The following is an 18,529-nucleotide window of genomic DNA, read 5'->3' as shown; positions in this document are numbered from 1 at the left end:
GTATCAATAATGAATTTTCTGAAGGTTGGAATGCAGCAGCTTGTATTATTGTTAGGCAGAAGCTGATGAGACAAAATGAATGTTTGATGAAAATCGCTCATAAGTTGATGTGTAATTATGCCTCCGTAATTAGTCTTGTTCATCAAATCAATTTTCTGCTCATCAGGATGCACAATAATGTATAGAAATATTATTTGCATGCTGACAGTAATGAAGGACATTATGAATGCTGCAAATTATACATTTTAGTGCCGATCAATAATTAGCAATCTGGATTAGACGGCCTAACGATTTTAATGGTTTCAATCATCTTTAGGAAGTTTTTATTGCTTAGTTTTGGTTATAGTTTTTTTCTTATTCCTGTATTCATCATTTTAAAGACAGTAAAAAACTTCATTTATTTTATTTTGCTTTGGCAGTTAACATTTAAGAAATTGTAAAGTAACTCATAACGTTCTGACTTTATTTTTTATTGAAAATTAAAGACCTATTGACTTTTTCTTTCAGTGGCAGCTTGATTGTGTTAGGGTAATAAAAGCTGCAGAGATAGATAAATAAAATTATCATGACCTGATGTAAAAAGAGTATTTACATTTTACTGGTCCACTTTACCTGGATTACCAGGTAAGGATGACCAGATTCCAACCAAAAAAATCAAAATCTATATATGGAGACTAAGTACAGAAAACCATGCCAGTGCATGGCATCTAAATATATATATGTAGAAAATATATAGATTGTATGTCTTACAAATAAAGTCAATAACAATAACGTTTTCCCAGCAGACGGCCTGACTTCAGGGATGTTTTTCTCCTTTTCTTGTTTTTCATGAAGCCACAGAGAGAAGTGGTGTGGCTTTTTGGATTGCTAACCAATAAAAGGTGTCAAAAAGAACTTGTGATTAAGCTGTTTATTTAATTTCCAGAATAGTTGCATTTTTGGAGCTACTAGGTTTCTGCCTGATGGTGATGTTATGCATTTTTATTCAAGATATTTTTTCTTATTCATTTGTGTGTTTTTTTTCATATCAAGTTTGTTTTTACTTAAGTAAATATTGTGAATAGATTATTAGTAAGCAACCTTTGCAAATTTTAAAATCTTAAAATAGATTTGTCAGAATTAAAAAAACTCAGTGGTATTCTTTGCTAAATCTGCTAATTAAAAAGAAAACACATTTACTAGTTTTTACTTGTTAACAAGCCAACATATTAATGAACTAACAAATACAATTAGCTCATTTGGTCTCAAGTTTAATTTCTTGTTTGCCCATAAAGAGAATACTTATTTAAGAATAATGTGAACTTTTAGATGCCAAGAGGTTTTGTGTTTCTTCAGTTCTACGTTTCCATCGTTTTATCCCCTGCATCTAAAAGGACTAAATTTATCCATTTTAGTGGAATCACTGTCATCAGTGGAATAATTAGCACAAGTTAATTAACCAATTTCCGCTGAAGTATAAATTGCACCACAGGAGAGCCACGGCTGTTAAACAGTCATGTTAATATTTTTTATTTTATTAGCCCATTGTGTGGTGTAAAGCTACTGAGCTGCCAAGGAAACAGTGTAATGAGTGTCTTAAATTTGAATGATTTAACTATACATTAACTACATGACTAAAAATGTTTTCTTTCTTTATGGATAATGAACAACTGCATTCAATCTCTTCTCACTTTAAAGGGCATTAACTGCACAAATGAAAACAGTCAGCACCAAAACCACAACAATAATAATAATAATAATAATAGTAATAGTAAAACTGTTTTCTATTGAATGCTATTTTTTAAGATTTGACTCGGCATGATGTGCAGGTGTCCCTCTTTTTATGTAACCTCACAAGATTTTTATCTCATTTCTGTTGTTCCACAAAAAATGTCCTACATTTTATCTGCTTCTGTTTTCTAAAACAAAATCTAAAATGCAGAACAGATGCTTTTGGATGATTTGACTAATAAACAATATCTGTGAAGAAAGAAAGGAAGTCTTTCATATTTATTGCTGTGTTTAATGTCAGTCAGCCTCTGATGTTAAGCAAAGGTTCAACTGTCACTATTTTTTGTAGGGGTGAGGTGGGGGTTAGGGGTTAACTATACCTCAGTTGAGAAGTTAACAAAAAAATATCCAATTTCATCTGTGTAAATTTTACTGGAATATAATAGAAGCTACAAAACAGAAGACATAGCAACCAGTGAATTCTTGCTAAATAACCAAAACTTGCAGCATGTAGCAGAGTGCCATACAAACCTGAAAACATGTCTACTTTTGATGAAAGCCATAAGTGAAATCACAGTTGTTAAGAGTTAAAGTTCCACTTCAGTACAATTTTGTTTTTCTTTCTGCTGCTCCCTCCGGCAGGGGTTGTCGCAGAGAGAAAATTCGCACAAAAGGTTTAGCAATTGTTTTACGCCAGATGTCCTTCCTGATACAATCTGGGCTTCAACCTGCATATCCAAGACCACAACACTGACCACTGAGCAACCGCTGCTGCATTCCAGTTAGATATATTTTCATTCAAGGTTACCAACCTAAGCCAGTGACTCCCAGTCTTTCTCCCCCCAACTCCCCCACTTGCTAAAGAGCTCGTGGGGTGCAACATCACTAACAATTAAACAGGGATTATGAACATATAAAGTTACTTCATGTCCCATCCAGTATTTTAGAGTTAATTCATGCTCAGAGACAGAGTGATCAGTGACAGGCCTTAACTGCAGCTCCCTTCTTCTTCTCCAAACTCATCCTGTGCATCTGCAGTTATCACAAAACAATCTCACAGAGGTACAGCCTACTGTAACACAAGTGGAAGTATCTCTGGGCAGAAACATATGGTGGAGCCCCAGGAACCATCAAACCCTGCATCGTCTCAGCTGCAATGACGCAAGTATGAGAAACTTACAGCTTCCTTCTCACATTTAAAGGCAAGTGAACAGGACAAACGCATCCATTTGTCCTGAGGAGGTGAGGAGTTAATAAACTGCTCACAAGAGTCTTCAGCAAGATGTTTCATGGTTTGCTCTCAAGCGCTACATCCCTGAGGCTTGTGCTACTGTTCATCAAGCACTGTGACAGTTTTAGAACAAGTTCATAAACAGCCACTGTTGGAGGCTTTTCAAGGATGCAAGCCCACCCCTCCCCCCAAACATATGAATGAGTGAATACCAGGATCTTTGTTTTTCTTTAGTTTGAAATGAAAATAAAACAAAAAACAAAAATGCATTTACAAGTGATCCGAAAAGGTCACACATGACTGCAAAGCTAAAGGAATCTTAGGAAGGCTAAATTAGGTTCTGCAACTAAAAAACACACACTCACAACAATATGCCCCAAAAAAACATTTTAAAATGACATACTGATACTAAAATGACATACGGATCCTGATCTAGCAAGTGCACATTCTAGATCTGGAAGGCTCCATCAAAACATCACTGGCAATCATTTATTATACACATCTGAGTGGCATCTGAGCAAAACCAGAAGATGTTAAATAGTATAATTTCAGTAGATGTGGTCTGCATCACTACGAAAGCTACATTTCTGGGAAGGTGCACATCAGGCTAAAGGAAAGCAGCAACAACTTCTCTCCCAGAGATTTAGCATTAAACTCAGTACAGAAAAATAAATAAAAATGGCATGACTTAGACTAATTGTAGCATGACCAACATATTGTGATGATCTCACTGATGCCACTGAAAGCCCTGTGGAGATGCAGAGGGATGAGACAGGGGTCATAGACAGAGCAGTGCGATAGCAGGTTTGATTGCCAACTAAAATGAAATGAATTCCTTTTCAAAAGGAAAATCTAAAGAATTTGAATATAAATACAAATATCATGGCAGATAGTCAAACATTTAATAAAACATTTAGCTTTTATGATTAAAACTTGAGATTTATATACACAAACATCAGGAATTCACATCTGAATGCTTCAAAAACCACTGAAATGTGATTAGACCTGTAAAAAATATACACATTGTACATTTTAGTAATTTTTCAATGCTAACTCATTTATATATGTTGGCGTGTCTCTTTTTTTAAAAAAAAGCCAACTACAAAATAATGTGTCTGCCTCAGTCGTGACCTCAGAGGTAGAGGAAATGCAATCAATTCACCTGGTAATAAAACTTACATTTCTTTGGTATAATGGGAAATTACATAATAAGATCAAGACAACTTTCTATTAGTTAATCTGAGAATTTAAATCATGTGTGAGACAGAATTTGATTAGCGCTCTGCATAAAAATCTTTATTAAACTTATTAATTTGTACAGCATGTCAGAATCAGTGCTATCCTACTTGAGCTGAATGCCAAATTTTTGACTAAAGGAAGCTAATGAAATGCTTCATTAAGGATAATTTTACAAGCAATTATTTATTATCTGATTTTTTTCATATAATGATGTCGGAAGTTAATTGACATTATTTATTTTTCACTGCAACTGTTCAACTTCTGCATGCAGTTTTCTTAGGTTGACACTTATTTGTTTAACCTCCACTTGTCCAGTTTCCTCATTTTTAGGCACACTGCATAATATGCTGTCATAGTAAGGTACTGGGCTTAAAATGAGCCAAACAAAAAGCAGCTAAATTCCTAAGAAAAACATTGAAAGAGCCAAAAAACTACTTATTAAGACCACTTTAAAATATTAGAAAAAACTCTATTTCCTTGGAAACAAAATATAAACAAGAAGTGGATGTTAAAATTTTTGCTCAGTACTGTAAAGTTTTTGTTTTTTTTTCTCCACACTATCTGTTGCTGAGTAATGAGTAAAGTCAGTATGGTGATTTTCATGCTCAAGAATTTGTTGAACTGTTCCGGAAGATGGGAAGGCGTGATGATAACTGTAAATCTAATCCTCTCTGAGTTTGATATAAAATGAAATGAATACCACAAGTCCCTGACAGTGACACATAATTTATAGTCAGCCTGTTTTAGCTGACCCTGCTGGTCCTTCACTCTGCCTTAGGATTTTCATCCTTTAAAGCAGGTATTATTACTCTCAACCAGTCATGCTCGTTGGTGAAATATTCTACAAGCCATACATGCAATTCATGGCTTCTTAAGGGAATGACAGAACAAAGGGTAATTTTGTATTAGAGTTTTGTGATTCTCAGTTTGGAGAATCATGGAAACATATTCACGAGGGAGTCAACAAGGAGTTGCTATGCTACTCAGATTTAGGAGTAATAATGAATTTCCACCATTTAAAACAACTCAAATTCTAAAGTTTCTGAACAGTACAAGCATATAGTATTACAAGTATTATTTTTACATGCTATTATTTTACGGCAGTCATATATATTGTCAATATTTTATAAATCAAACAACTTCACTGTTACTACTATAACTCTGTGCACTGAGGATACTAAAATATTCCTCTGGTGATTAGCTGAATCCTTTAAGAGTTATTCTGCCTATCTAACAATCATAATTTGATTTGTAAAGATATTCTCTTAACTTCCAGAAATAAAAAAAAACAGGCTGCTTTTGCTTCTGCAATTACTCAGCCCTCTGACATTGCTGGCAAGGTCAGTAGTCTCAGTAGCAACACACACATTTCTTTTTTGGCTGAGAAAACAGCAACAACACAAACTTTTTGAAGGTTGGCGCATACTGTGCAAGCTTAAGATTCTAAAATCTTGTCATACTGTATGATGCAAAGTTTAGCAGATACTCAACTGTGGGACTTCTTGCTGCAGCAGAATTGCACCACAAACACACAGTACGAGCAGAAATCACAAGAAAGCATGTGTCACAAAAAGCTGACAGAGATTTAAGTCCAACAATAAGAAAGCACAGGTGTTAACGCGTTTATTATTAGACTCAGGCTCTAAAAAGAGGGAGAGGAGGATGAGGGAAAAGACAAAGCTGTGGATGTGCTTATGGCTAGGAAAACAGGCACATCATATAAACACTGCCTTTGTTGTCAAAGCTCTATAAATTCTGCTTCTTTATTAGTCTACATGTTCGTTCATGCAGCCTTCGTTTTTTATTATTGTCTCGTTTATATTGTGTCACTTTCTTGATGTATTCTTATTGGTTGATTGTGGACAACTGTTGCAACGCTGCACGCCTGATCAGAAAATTTATGAAACCGCTTGACGTTTGACGTAGGTTATCTGTGGTTGTGAAAGAGCAAAATCATCTGTCATACTGAACAATCACAGACCACCACACACAGATCACACAGTATAAACCTGAATTAATGCACAAAGAATAAGATGTAAACATACCTAATATAGCATTTGCTTTTGGAAATCACAGAGTATAAGGTGTTTTAATTGGTGGAAAACTCTTGAATGGGCCCTGCTGTTGGCTTAATTTCATGATTATTTTCAACTTTAAAAACTAAGACTGCTGTCATCACTGGACTGATGTATTCTTTTAAGAAGCAGCAAGAAGGAAATAAGCAATACATGTATAAGGCATGGAAGGTAACAATAAAAGTTTAAAAAAAGAGGATAAGACTTCTTAAAATAAAGGAGAAATCACAAAATAAATAAAATAAATTCATAACTAGTGGTGAAGTAAAAAAGAGAAAAATACAGGGAATAGTTTATTCAACAGCTATGCCTTTTAGGACTCTATAGTTTATAGTTTATGTAATATATATCTGCTTAACTCGTCTTGAAATAAATAAGGAGAAGGAGGAATCAGAGAAAAAAAATAAAAATAAAAAGAAGTGGAGTTTTTAATGTTGTTTTTATCATTTATCTCAGAGCACCTGTGTCCTGTTGTGATGAACCTGCAGCGCCTGGTACTCCGGTGATGATGACAGGTGAGGAAATGCTCAGCAGGCATGATCTTGTCATGACTGGCACTTTAAACGCTTTTTGAATCTCATGTCATCGTTCACAGAAAACAACCAGACACCTCAGTTATCACTGTTGTTTAATAGCAAAGACAGAATAACATGCGACTCTGTAGCATGCTCACTGCAGTAACTGAAGCTGGCAGCACTGAATCTAAGTGTCTCTCCACTAATGCAATTAACCCAGTTTTTCAGTGAGGCAGAGATCTATAGGGAAGCAATTAAAATCCTAATTCTTCTCAGTGTGTGTACTTCATAGGGGGAAAAAATCCTTGGACATTATAGTGTTTGTTTTGGAGAGTTGATAAGTGATTTTATTTGGATATAAGAAATGTTACAGGGGGATACAGGATAGAAAGAACAAGAAAGAAAAGACAGAAAGGAGAGAGGTATTTAAATGCTTTCAATAAACAAGAAAGCAAACCATGCCACATAAGACTCAAAGAATTAAAGCAAAATCAAGGAAACACAAGACGAGAAAGAAAGACAAAAAAGACAGATGAACAATATTTTGGGAAATGTTAAGATACAGAGTTTTTCATATTCTGCAATACTGCCAAAATTATTTCAATCTGCAGTCTGTTAAACTTGCACAAACGTTTCTCTCAGTGTGATACATGTTTGAACTTGTTTTTTTTTTTCTTTTTTTTTCCTGTTTGTGCATCATTTTTTGTAGACATTTTTACACAGTGTGTTTATTTTGTGCTTTGGTTAGCTTATTTTTATTAATTGTTTTGTGTTGCAGTTTAGTTTATGAGACTGCAAAATTTATCATGGTGTAGGTTATTTTATTCCTCATTGTTTTGTATTGATCTGTTCTTTTGAGCCTGGTTTCCTGTTTTGTTTTATAAATATTTACTTTGTGTCTTTTGGGAATGTTTTCTTCCTGTTTTTGCTGTTCACCTGGTTTTGATTTGTAAATTGACACACATGTCATTTTGTTATAGCTAAGAAAAAAATTAAATTAAATGTAAAAGAAAGCTGTGAAATTGGAACATAAAAGAAATGATGAGGAGTAGAGTAGGAACAGGATAAAAGGAGAGAAAAGAATCTAGAGAAATCTCACATTTATCCTCCTGTATTTGTTCATGTACGTGATGGAGCCTGTTCCCTAGATCTTATCTTTTTAATACTTTATACTAACAGTCAAGAGAAAGGCAGATTCTGCCTCTCTGTTTACACAAAACTAGACTTTGTTCACTGACCTTGAATTCCTCCTGTGGGCAACAAACAATCCCAAGTCTTCCTCCTCCCCTGATAGTAGGCTGCTATGTCTGTGTGTGTTCGTGCTGAGGAAGAAGTCCTCCACCTCATCCGTTTACTCCTTCATCTGCAGAACAACAATACGGAAAAACAGGGAAGCAGAAAGAATTAGAAAGGATAATAGTCTATGACATTTGTGTGGCTTCCAAACAAACAAAACACACATTCAGTTTTAAGGTCAATATAGGCCAAATCCACTCTTTGTAAAAAAACTATCTTTTCTGTTGCATTTACATCTCCCGTCAACACAATACAAAAACACATCAACACTCAAAAATATGCTAAATACAACATATGTAAAAACACATTTAGCAAATTCCCCATATCATTTTGAAACATTTTTAACACGAGGTCAGAGTCAACGGATTTTCCACATTTGAAAAATGTGGTAGGTTTAAAAGGTTTTTCTCTAAGAATAGGCACATGACAGTTCAGGAGAAAAACAGTTTTAAAAACACTGCAAAGTCAAAAGGTTCTTTTAAAACTCCATTTTTAGTGTATGTTGTCTATGTCACAAACAGAGAATGTAAAGGAAATACTGACGTAGCAGCCTACTGAGCATGTGCTAGACAACACAACGGTGACATTTTTGACTCTTTCTTTCTTTCGTTCCTTTATTTGAAAGTTTTATTTATCTACATAATCTTTCTTTTTTTCATACAGTTTGAAATTTCATGTATTTGGAGCTGTGAATTGATAAGACCATGAAACTATATATGCTTTCGACTGTGGGAAAAACCTGAATGCCTGCAGAAAATCCACACATGTATGAGATGTTTTTTTTTTGTTTTTGTTTTTTTTAGATTTGATCATTTAACATAGATGTTTAGCTTTTTTCTTCCAGCTAAAAACAAAAAAGAAGCGGTCAGATTGGATTTTAGTTCCAATTTACTTACTACAAAACTAGATAAAATAGGTGATTCACTAAAAAAACTTGAGTCTGTTTTAATGTCAAAACTGCTATTATTTTTAAAATGATAAATATTGCAATTATTTTAAAAATCCTCACCTACTTTTAACTTTCACTTTAACATTCAACCTAACCATTTCCAGTTATTAGGCTGCCTTTTCAAGTGTAACTTGAACCACTTATTTTTGATTAAAAAGAAACTATTCATGTGTTCTATGTCTCTCTGCTGCCCAATGCTTGTACAGCTCCCAGACAATGAAAACCTAACAAGTAAAGGTATATGTTCGAAACCGTCACTGATTAACACAAGTCAGCATTTATTTGCACTGTAATGCATCATTCTGTAAAGCTTTGCAGAATGGATAGTTTTAAATGTGCAATACACCTACCCTAAGTTGTGATAATAGACAGCACAATTCACAAATCACTATAATTATTACAATAAGACCTAAATTACTAGGTTCTATTGTTCAGATGTAACAATAATGCAGAAGCATTATTAACCATTATTAAACATATTTAGGAAATATGTTAAATATTACATTTTACAGGGTCTTTAGTCTGCAAAAAAATAAATAAATAAGTGAGACTAGATGTGATAGTGGGCTTGATCTGCCCAGACTTTTATGCGAGGTGACAGGCTGTGAGACTTTTTGCATTCGGGACTTGAAATGCAATCGGCTTCCGAAATTTCTGCTGGGAACCCGCAGTGGTGAATAAACACATCAGCTTGAGTTCACCCCCTGCTCTGTCTAATATTTTCTACTCTATTGCCTGTCCCTCCACTGTCCTTTTGGAGCCTCATCTCTGTTTTTTTTTTCTTTCAGGATATAGTTCTGCAATTTCATTTGAAAAAAATAAGTTAGCTGATATATTGGTGGGGTTGCTCTAACTCTTTTCAACTTCTTATTAATAGTTTACTCCCAAAGACGTATCCTTATACTTATACTTTTCATTGCCACCTTAATAAACATTTTAAAAGCATGATTTATTCTATTACCAAAAAATGCCTGTTCATTTACTGATTAGATAGATAGATAGATAGATAGATAGATAGATAGATAGATAGATAGATAGATAGATAGATAGATAGATAGATAGATAGATAGATAGATAGATAGATAGATAGATAGATAGATAGATAGATAGATAGATAGATAGATAGATAGATAGATAGATAGATAGATAGATGTTTATTTGAGCTATATAAATAAATTTGCCACCACACGTTTCCACTGTTGAACACTGAAAGTAAAATATGTTGTTAAAAATCATCCCCACATCTTTAAGTTAGGATTTTCAAAAAAAAAAAAAGAAGATTAACTCATAAAAATGTCCATAGACTTTTATAAAATACAAAATATTTTGGATCCTTGGAGGAAAAATAAAATAATTCTGTTCTGAAACTTTTTAGCTTGAAATCCATAAAAGTGGCAGATTTGTGACATATTTATTGTTGGTTGAAGTATGAAATTCTTGCTAATAGGCCAATTAAAAAGGAGCAACACAAAAGCCTCAATATTTTTAAATATTTGTGACTATTTTTGAATTTCTTTTAACAATTAAGGCATAAGGTATTCCATTAAACATAATCTGATGAATGATGACCACCTAAACACCCCCCTTGGTGTTTCAAGCTTTAGGACCCACTCATACAAGCTTTTAGTTTGACTGCACGTCTAACAGTCTCAAATGTGTAATCTTTTAGCAGCATGGATTAGTTGTTTACAAATCAAACAAATACTTGGCACTCAGGCGAGGTAAGCTCTGTCACTGAGCAGGTTTACCTTTCTGGTAATCTTCTTATGGCACCTGTTAGCCCTTTTCTTGTTTGCTAAATGTGAAAACATTAAATACATTTATAGTTTGGTTAATGTACAATAGGTGGGACCCACAGGGGAACAATTACTGTATTCCCCTGAGAGCTGAAACAACTACATCCATCTCAAGCAAAGACTATAAAATATTAAACAACAATAAAAAAATCTCTGTTTGGTATTAGAGTCTCAAAAGATATATAAATATTTTTTTGCACTCTCACCAAAGACAGTCTAACAAACCATTGTGTGACTGTGAAACACTGACGCAAAAGTCCTCAGGTGTAAAGAAGCGGATCTGAGCCTCGCTCTTGCCTTTTCTCACAATCCACTGACGTCAAATTGTTTTCGAGCCGACTGAAAAAAGGCTGCAAAAGTGAGCTCGAGCAAAAACAATGACTGAGCACATGATGAAATGTTGGTGAATGATCAGAGCTCCTAAAATATTTAATAAAATGGTGAGAGACTCAGATTATTCAGAGTGAATATTACTTGTCCCTGACTGTCTCAGCACTCGTGTTTCTGACTGAAAGTGATATACCAGCTTATGGTTTTACTGCATTGCTGGATGTTAGTGATCAGTTATGTCACAAACTGCTGCTATGAGAAGACTAATACTTCTACACAGCCTCCCATGCACATGGAGGATGACTCATGCAGGGTTTAATGTGATTTTCATGTTCTGCTCGTCAGCATTACCTGACAAAAAGCCTGTGGACTCATTTGGATCACACTTTGGAGACATCTGTGGCTAGTGTGTATGAGCCCAAAGCATATGTCAGACCTTCAAGCATTTCCATAAGCTGAGAAAGATTTGTCAGGTCATGTCAGAGGTATAAAACTAAAGACCAGAAGGAACTCAATATACAAAAAAATAAAAAATAAATCAGTAATAATTTAAAGGCCTATTGCCAAGTGTTCTTGGTAATGTTTTAAAATGTTTTTTTTTTTTCTTTTCTTTATGTGCTTGAGTAGCTAATAGCTGCTCAGTGTAGAACCAAAAACAGAGTAAATATCTGCTTTCTAAAACAAACTGAACTTTCTTAGCAGTTTGTGAAAACTTTATTTTATTTATTTATTTTTACACCTTGGCATTTTTGCATGAGACAGCTGTTTGACTCGTCAGAAATTTCTCAATCAAACCTTTCTGTTGCTGTGCTAACTGTGGCTGCTGAATGTCTCATTCCACCATTTAGCTGAATTTTTATCTATTTATTTCACAAAGCAACTGTAAAACATTCAGTGAATACAAAAGCAAAGACACCTTGCCTGTTTTCTGGAAGATGATGTCTCCCTAGAGACAAAAAAGCAAAGCCAGAATATTCAGATAAAAATATTAAATATCTTAATTGTCATTCAGCTCAAGACCTCTCCTGGTAGAGTAGCATCCCCTTAATGACCAAAGCTCAAACAAAAGTTATAAGAACATTAATATACCTAAATTTTACTTTATTGCAAGAAAGAATGAATAAAATATATAATAAAATGAATACCATATGCTTTATTTTGCTTCTTCAAAGAAAGACCAGTAAAAGGAAGATTCACATGTTCAAAATAATGATTAAGGTATGTCAACAAATATTAATTGAAAGACCATCAGTACAGACATAAAAATAAAGAAAACTGCTCAAAAATGTTCAAATTAACAATTAATTTTAAAATTAGATAACAGATAACATTTTTATACACTTTCACATGTACACAGTTAAAGAATATTATAGGAAAATGTCCCCAAACTATAAATATACAAGGTATAATGAAGTAAACACTAAAAAGAGTCTGATTTGCAACAAGTGATGTGCATGTAATTCCAATGCAAGTTCATAAAGAGTAAATTCCCTTGTACCATAAGTAAAAAACCTTGAGATTAAAGAATGTACACAGCTGTCTCATGCATAAAAAGCCACAGCTCTTAATTTTGCAGTGTTATAACACACATATGGAGAAAAAAACTGGAAAAGGGGCATTAGAGAAATGGTCAAACGGCATCTCGGTTTGATCAAGATGAAAGGCTGAAAAACAGACGGGCAAATACAAGCACACATATACGCCAAGTTATCAGATGCCTCCTTGAAGTGACAGTTGTCTGAGAGAAATTCATTCTTTTTTTTTTTCTTAATTATTACCCACAGCAGTTATTAAAAGATATGCAAGACTACCCTCTACTCAACGTTCAGTCACTACAATAAGTGTTTACACTCCCAATCAGGAGGTATAAACAAGATATAAAATACAAGTGCGCAATAATGAGGCTCTTTAATTGAATAAGTGCTGCTGAATCATCTTCTAAACAATAATGGAATGGACTGGCATCATTTTTGTTTATCACCTGTTAACTGGTTCTGTGTCATGATAAAAGCAGCTGTTATTTTTTCTTCCACTCCAGTTTTAGAACACTAATAGTTCAAGGAAAGACTTTTTCGAAACTTCTGACATAAGAAAAAAAAGCCACTTTGTGACATTTTATATGACTGAATTGGTGCCTTTTTAAAATCAATATTCCTAAGTCTACAGCATTTATAACTTTTTTTTTTTACTAATTATTTTACACTCTAAACCAAAATCATCCATTGAAAAGCACAGTACTACAGTCGAGCCAATTTAAGAGTTCAATGTCATGTCCGGGTGTGTATTGTATTGTATTTTTGTCATAAAATGCTGGGTACTGAATTTGATAGACTACTTACAGACAAATCCACCCCTTTGTCTTAGACTGTATATTTTAGATGCTTTTCTGCTTTAACATTCTTGGATGAAATTACTGAGTAATTAACATGCTTCTACAAAAGTTAAAATACTTAAATAATCACAGTATTGCCATATTGGGACCAGGTATCTGCTGGAGACTCTCTACACGTGAAAACTAAGTCATGCGCCTGCAATCTCATTAAGCTAATTCAAGGCTTTACGCCAACCTGCTTTAAAGTCCAAGCTTAAGAAGAGTACAAAGGCAATGAGGGGTGAATCTACTTTGGGACATTTTGAAAATGTTTCTCTGAGACCTGCTAGTGTCTTTCTCCAACCTAGCAACAACAGTAAAGAGGCAGAAGCCAGCTGTTTATGGCAGTAGTTAGCAGTGAATAAAGTGAGCCTTTATCTCTCACTGGGCAGAAGTCAACTGCTTGCCATTGTGCTTCATCCATTCTGTATCCTGTAAAAAGTTCTTATAATTCTACAAGTGGATTTTTTAACAAAGGCTCACCAACCAACAGCTTCATCTTTTAAATTTCTATAACTTGGGGTCATCGTAACGCCCAACACCCTAATGCTAGAGGTGAAAAGCTGCACTTCTTATTTCCTTTCTCCTGTTTTAACTCAGTTTTTCCTTTGGGCAACCAAAGCTGAGGCAAGCTTGGCAGTGAAAGAAGCAATTTGTTAAAAGGACTGTGGAGTGCTCTTGTCTAATGTTTCATTAAATTATCCCTATTCACCCGCCTCTAGTCTGTAGTAAAGCCTCTTATGGCAGCAGTGGGATTTCAAGCAGCAGAGCTGAGGTCAGTTGCAATCTGATATTTCTTTCTGTAGATGGAGAATGTCATGGAGCTATTCCAGATGGGGTTGCAAGTGATGCTGTTGTTATTTATTTATATTTAATCACATGTGGCACCATGTCATTCTGGGTGCTAACATAATCTAACGCAGACATTTCGTCAGTTTATAACAATACGAGCTCCACAGTTTGGTTCTCTTTTGTCACTGAAAAAGCTGTTCTGCAACATATTTGTATCACAGTTCTTAGATGGTTCCTTTTGCAAGCTTATTCATTTACATTAGTTTTAATGTCACACTTAAGCAACAAAAATAAGCCAAAGAAGTGCTGCCTAGATGTATATTCAGTTTATTACTATTGCTAAAGATGATGACATCTATAAGGCTTGTGAAGTGCTACTGCTAACACAGTTAGAGTGGCCTCAGGCATGCCTATCAAAACTGCTCAAATGCTCCCCTGTAGGTGTTTTAGTGGCTTTCAAGACCAAAAGTGGCAACAGTACTGCTACGCTCTGAAACCCATTCATTTAAATCTTTCTCATGATTCTGTGAATCTTGAGATTGGTTTTTCTAATGGTGGAAAATGCTGTACAAGAAACAGTCAAATCTTAAGGTTTCCAATACCTTTATGCTGAACACTTGTAAATTGCTTAGAGTCTTTATGTCAGCAAAGCAGTACCAGCTAAAAATATGCTTTTAATGTAGCTGCAGTGTGTTTTTTAGATAGTATTTCCCACCGTCTGAATTTCAAAAACACAAAAATGCTAACCCAAAGCCTGAGGCATACTGGTATGTTAGAGGCCAAAAGCACACAGTGCTTTACTCTGTACTTACAACATGTTTAATCTATAATAGATTTATGCTGCTAACCACCTGCATGTAATTCTGATGTGGGTCACCGCTGAACCACACTAACTGAAATGTGTGTGGAGGAAAAAAAAAAAAAAGTTTATCACTGATCTGCTTTTCACACATATTATTGGAGACAAAGTGTTCTGGTGTAACTGCACGCATGCAGCACTGTCACCCTAATTCAGGCCATCTGCAACAATGCAAAGCAACCAGAAAGGGTTCTCTCATCTGAAATTAATGAACTTCCTTTGAAGTGTCATGCATTATACATAAAAAAAAATGAGTTGCTTTTTTTTTACAAACTCTTACTTCTCTCACTTTGTTTCTTCCACATTGTACCTTCTTCCAGTAACACACATGAAGCCGACGAGGTGATGCACTTTAACACACTAAGCAGCTCAAGGAGATTTAAATACCGCCCAACCTTTTACGGCAAGGAGGTCAGTTGTAGTGACACATTTTCTAAGATACTGACCTCTTTTCTCTGCAGATAATATAAAAAAGTCCATACCACTTCACAAAAAGTCCTTATACCATTACTGTATCATTGTTATCTGATAATTGTTTTGCGTTTGCGTTTTGAGGTTTGTTTGATGTTTGTCAGTGGATGGCCAAAATATAGCAAGTAATTGGATAATAAATTTATTGAAGTGCTTTTCAGTAACCATCTTTACCATATTATCTTCTCAGCCTAGTCCACACAACTTCAGATATTTTTAAAATGGAGATTTTTTTTACTGCATTTGTACCTTCTCATACACATTTTTATTTTAAAAACACTTTCCAAATGTATATTTAAAAAATGATTTATTGTGGGTATGTGTAGACAGTAAATACAGAGCTTTTAAAAACTATAATGCAAAATATTTGCAGTAATATTTGCTGTAATGGGTGCTGAGATAGATATGGTGTTGAGGTAGTATTCTATTTCCTAGTGGAATACATGTATGTTACCACAATTCTCTGTGACTTCCCATTAACAGCCAAAGTGTAGAGATAATGTTAACAATAAGAAAATGGGATTTGGCCTTTGTCCAATTGGCTCTTCATCTGAAGTCACACAAGGCTGTGGGAAATTTTTTTAACCCACAAGGTGGTAACAATAAAAAGTGTCTTTCTACACTCTGCCAAGTAAAGTAAAAGGTTTCCAGTCAGTGACAACATTACTGGGGTTTTTTGCCTTTATTGTCTGCTTTTTCCTTTAAAATCTATACAAAGCTAACAGAGTCCAGCAGTGAGTGTCCATCACATTATTGGCCTGCCTCTGCACACTGCTTGTCTCTTCTGGGTTTTTGGCAGTGTAGTATATATAGGCATTCCTTATATGGTTGGCTGTTCAGGCCAGGGATTAAAAATGGTGGTCTATCTCATAGAAATGAGTGGACATCTGCATGTCTGTGAGTGTTCTTATTCTTCTTTTCACTTTTTATCTAAAAGTCTAAGCAGGAAATACAAATCTGCTCTTCAAAATACTAACCTAAATCAAAAATGTTCCCTCACTAAGTTTAAGCAGTCAAAATTCATCAACATCCTACGTTTCTTAGAACCCTGAGCACACTTTGAAACACTCATAAGCACCACTTTATTAAATTATACACAAGATTATTTCAACACAAGTTCCAGGCATGCAGTTGCTTTCAAAAGCCACTCGGCAAGATGCCTTCCTCTTACTTCTCACTCACTGGAGTGTAAGATTATTTGGCAAGCCATAAGTATGCCTCCCACATGAACAGCATCTGTTGCTACATTTCCCTCTGTTAAAATGTTTAGCCTTTACCAGACACCATGGGAATATGGGAACTAAATTTGATCTACATCACTTAAATGATTGATCAATGATTTACTTTTCCATTTTGGAAAAACATTCTAAATTGTTAATTTATTTACACAGTTTAAGCTCATTCTATCATTCTTACATTTGTGTAAGAGCATGTGCAGCAAATCTTCTGTCAGTCATACTTCTTTTGGAATTGCCTTCCTAATGTAGCAAAATAAAATGTTCAACATATGATGAAACATGTAAAATAAAATTGCACTTGGCCTATATTTCCTATTTCATATCTCAGACTTATCATCCAGTCTTAAACACAATGGTACATCAAATATATTTTTTCTTATTCTGCTGCTATTTTGTTTTTCCTGCTATGCCAGCTCATAGCAGGTGCCATAATATTTTTGTTGTTCTAGAATTAGATTTTGTGAAAAGCTGGCCCTCAGTCTAACATATCCTTCTAATTCTTAAAATGTATTTATTTCAAAAGCATTATAAGAATCATAAAAATGGCTGCAGCACGAAGCCTTTGGCGACAACCTAAGCTGCTGCCTATAACACTCAGCAGTAAACAGCATCAAGTGCAGAGATACAGACTTACCACTAAATAAACAAAAACATGCATACTGTTTACTGCCAGCCATTATGCTGCAATTTAAATACCAGATATATTTCAAATACATTTATTGCTTTTTCAATCCTAATGGATGTCTTGTGCTTTTTATATGTAGTATGTCTTTTTTATGTTGAAATGTCTTGATCAAATGTCAAAACTAATTCCACTGTATTCATATACAATGACAAAAACATTCTGATGCTAATTTTGCTATTGATCAATGTTAAGCTGCAGAATGATTCTAAATGCATAAATAGAAAAGAAATTGGACTTTCTTGATTATTTTAAAGAGAACAGAGGTAACTCCAATTCCTTTTTTTAAGTTTAAAGCCTTTAGCGTTTAGGAATTAGGATAAGAACGTCAGGTGTGTTGGAGATTGTGGCGAACCCAATGCACAGACTCATGCTGAGAGCTTTAAAGGAAAGCTAATTATTATGAATAAAAGTAAAAGAACAAAACCAAAAGGCTGAAGAGGCAGCACAATGAAAACAAAATACAAAACAAACTAAAGCCAAAGACTGAACAGACACAAGCAGGAGACATGAGCAGAACCAGACAGCAAGGGGAAAAAATGGCAAACTCACCAGCGAGGAGATGACCAGGTTTTAAAGACAGAGGGTGATTAGGTGAAGTGGGCACAGGTGAGTGATAACTAACGAGGAGCAGGTGGAGATGGGCGTGACGGGAAAACAAGTGACTGACTGAGGAGAAGTGAATAATGACCGGAGTACAAAGACAAGGCACAAAAACTGAACTAAGACAAAACTAAGAGCAATGACAAAATACAACAAAACAACAACAACCCCCAACCCCTTGACTGTCATCTTTTATTTTTCCTGAATTTTTTGCCAAACAGTTATGATTATTATAAATATTAAGTATTCTAGTCAGCTCAATTGAACTGAATATTTCCTTTATTAATAATGATATTTTAAAATAATAAAGTTTTATCCGCTCCATCATTTTTATCAGCTAAAACCTTTTTCAAAGCTTGCCCAAGGTGCCAC

The 18,529-nt window shown here is 34.7% G+C and overlaps 1 protein-coding gene across 2 annotated transcripts in view; it reads right to left on the bottom strand.

Annotated features, from left to right (window-relative positions):
* Positions 1-18,529, bottom strand: part of LOC108241783 (leucine-rich repeat and fibronectin type-III domain-containing protein 2) — a 111,082-nt gene that overhangs the window by 65,566 nt on the left and 26,987 nt on the right. For both annotated transcript variants that reach the window (XM_017426204.3, XM_017426203.3), the window contains exon 2: positions 8,009-8,133. The gene's annotated coding sequence lies outside the window, so the exon portion shown is untranslated. The remainder of the gene's footprint in view (positions 1-8,008; positions 8,134-18,529) is intronic.

The sequence above is a fragment of the Kryptolebias marmoratus genome, linkage group LG10 (genome assembly GCF_001649575.2).
Source record: "Kryptolebias marmoratus isolate JLee-2015 linkage group LG10, ASM164957v2, whole genome shotgun sequence".
Taxonomy (NCBI): Eukaryota; Metazoa; Chordata; class Actinopteri; order Cyprinodontiformes; family Rivulidae; genus Kryptolebias; species Kryptolebias marmoratus.
The sequence above is the reverse complement of the archived record's forward strand: the minus strand, read 5'-3'. Positions and strand labels throughout refer to the sequence as shown.